This window comes from Didymella exigua (assembly GCF_010094145.1).
Source record: "Didymella exigua CBS 183.55 unplaced genomic scaffold M421scaffold_51, whole genome shotgun sequence".
NCBI lineage: Eukaryota > Fungi > Ascomycota > Dothideomycetes > Pleosporales > Didymellaceae > Didymella > Didymella exigua.
The window spans coordinates 4,898-8,151 of NW_022984825.1; positions in this window are offsets into that span (position 1 = coordinate 4,898).

A 3,254-nucleotide genomic window follows, 5' to 3' on the forward strand; every position below is an offset into this window, starting at 1 on the left:
AGAGATCTTAGAAAGCCACTAAGCAGTGGCTCTTATAGCTGTCAATAATAAGTAGCTGGTAGACCCTAACTAGCTTCGCATGCGTATTAAAGTAGTAGAGCTAGGCAAGTGCTAAATTATTGTTAGTCTAGTTAGTAGGACTAACATTATTAACCTAGTCCTATAGGAGGTCCTTAGTAAACTAGTTAGAGATAAGAACCTTGCCTGCAAGGATAAGAAATAGTAGGATAACCTTCCCTATTAACCTAACGCCTTGTACTAGGGTAACCTACTTATAATTACTAGGTTAGATCTTCTTCTACTTTGTAGGCTTCTCTAAGCCTGTTACTACTAGCTATAATAAGATCTTGCCTATTAGGAAGCTGGACTTATTAAAGTTGTACACATCCTTGTCTATAATACTATACTTTGCCTTTATAGACTAAACAAGCGTGAACTAGGGCTGGATAACTGCTAGGTCCTTGCAGGCAGCCTGCTGGCGATCATATAGGCGGGTCCACCGCTTCTAGAGCTCTGGTGTACGCTTTACTAAGTTGTCAACCTAGTTCTTGCCAACAGGCTTTGTGCCGCGCTCTCTTAGCAGTTTATCTGCCATATCTTGTATGTCTGCCTTTAAGGATGGTAGGCCACGCGCAGACTCCTCAAGTATACGTAGTATAACTGCCTCCTCTTCTAGCCTTGTAAGGCGCTTCGCATTTAGCTCGCATTTGTGTTAAGAGTGTGTTCTGTTATGTTAGTATTAGATTATTTATTTAGGCACTTTGTAGACTTTCTTAGCGTGTTAGATACTTTAAATTCAGTTTCTTAAGATATCAGATAACGTGTTTCACCACCGAGTCGCGCGGCCCTACGAACTTTGCGACTATTACAGACCATTACTTTCCACCACAGTACTGCGCACAAACATACTGTGCCTTATAGTACTATTTAAAAGCATTGCTTTTATCTTAATCTACAATTTCTGCAGTGCAGGTGCGTGAGTTGTGGCTAATCTTGCCACAATGTCTGCAGTGCCTGTCTTTGCGCACCCTCTTTGCACCCTGTTCAGCTGCCTCCCTACCACCACAGTCCTTCTTAGCTTTTAAATCTAGTACGTTACCTCCTATTAGACTCTTCTCTGCCTGAATATACTTTCTTTTGCAACTATGCTGCTCTGTTATAGTAGCTATTGCCTTGCAAATACCTGCTAGTTCCTGCGCCTGCAACACTGAATTATAACCTATAATAGCTATGCCTTTTGCAAGCGAATTAATAGCCTGTAGAAGAGGAGAGATTAGTAATTCTCTGTGCCTTTCTATGCGCTCACAAACAAGCGTTAATTGCGCCTCTATCTCCTTTATAGTAGCTAGTGTTTTAGACTCCCACAGGGTGGTCTCTGATAGTGCAGGTGTTGGCGTACGAAGCACCACATTAAGCTTTAATAGCACCTGCTCTAGGTTGTGAGGAAACAAGCTAGCGCCTTTAAAGCTTACTAAGATGTTCTTCTTTGTAATTGCCTTGTCAAAGGCAATATGGAAGGCTGGTAAGAAGGTCTCTTTCTTAACTTGTGTGATAGAGTACCTTGCCCAGCTGTCAATCTTAGCAGAGTACGCGCGCTTCAAAGGGGCAAGACAGCCCACGTCAAGCAGCTGCAACAGGTGCGACGAGTGAGGAGGCATACAGAGAGTAATAATCTTCTGTTCCTCACAGTACTTAAGGAATTAGTAACTGTTGTGGCTCTCATAGCCGTCCACAATTAGCAGACGGTACACGCTAACAGTACGCTCCTTTGTATGCGCGGTAAAGTGCTTTAACCACTTCAGGCCAAGCTTATTTGTTGTCCAGCCGTTAGCGCTAGTCTTAAATACCTAGTTGTGAGGTAGTCCTGGATACTAGCTTGATATAAGGACCTTGCCGCCAAAGATAATAAAGGGTGGGATAGCCCATCCGTCAGCGCAGATGCCCTAGATGATTGTGACCCAGTCACAGTTGCCTAGCTATATCTTCTTAGGATTGCTTTGCTTCTTAGAGCCTGTAAAGACCATTTAAGCAGCAATTATGCCTATTATAAAGCTAGACTTATTAAAGTTGTGTGTGTCTTTATCTAGGATCCTATACTTCTTCTTTGTTCTTCTTACTAGCTTAAACCAGGGCTCTATAACGCGTGCGTCTTTATTTAGGGCTTGTTAACAATTGTATAGACAGCTGCGTTGAAGCTTAACTTCCTTAGTACGCGTTCTAAACCTTTCTACCTAGTTCTTGCCAACAGGTCCTTCACCGCGCGCAGCGAGCAGATCGCTGGCCATTTCTTCTACCATAGTCCTTGTAGGGCCTATCCCTCGCTCATCTAGCTCTAGTATACGTTTAACTATTGCGTCCTCTTCTGTCTTCTTAAGCTTTTTTAAGTTAGCTTCGCAGTTGCGTTGTGCGCGTTTTCTAGCGCGTTAGTCTCTTAGGGTTAATTTAGGAACATTGAACGCTCTAGACGCGTGTTTTGTACTATTAGACATAGTGGTATTTGTAGCCTAGACTGCAAGGTATAGTGTGCCTTTATTGTAGATTAATTGCGCGTTGTGTTGTGGTGGCATCTTTGTAATAGATGTAATAGTCGCAAAGTTCGTAGGGCCGCGCGACTCGGTGGTGGTGCGCGACTCGGTGGTGAAACACGTTATAGCAAGCTGTACATCAGCTTCAGTATAGAGTGTAGGAGCTTGTTGTGGTTGAGACATTACGCGCTGTTGTTGCGCCGGCGTTCTGGCAGCGAGAGTGCGGCGCTCGCTTGGGTGCGGCGCTCGCTTGTGGAACACGTTATGCCTATTGATTGATTGATTGATTAGTTTAACGTCCTGTGTGAGTCTATGACTATATAGGACGAGAGCAGTGAGGCTGCTCTAGTAATTTACAAGTTTTTTCTATGTAAGGGAATAGTATAACGTGTTTCACAAGCGAGCGCCGCACCCAACCGAGCGCCGCACTCTCGCTGCCAGAACGCCGGCGCAACAACAGCGCGTAATGTCTCAACCACAACAAGCTCCTACACTCTATACTGAAGCTGATGTACAGCTTGCTATATCTAATATCTCAAGAAACCAAATTCAAAGTATCTAACGCGCTAAGAAAGTCTACAAAGTGCCTGAACGAACGATCTGACGCCGACGCGACGGAACACGCTCTCAACGCGACTGCGAGCCGAATGCGAAGCGCCTTACAAAGCTAGAAGAGGAGGCAGTTGTACTACGTATACTTGAGGAATCTGCGCGTGGCCTACCCTCCTC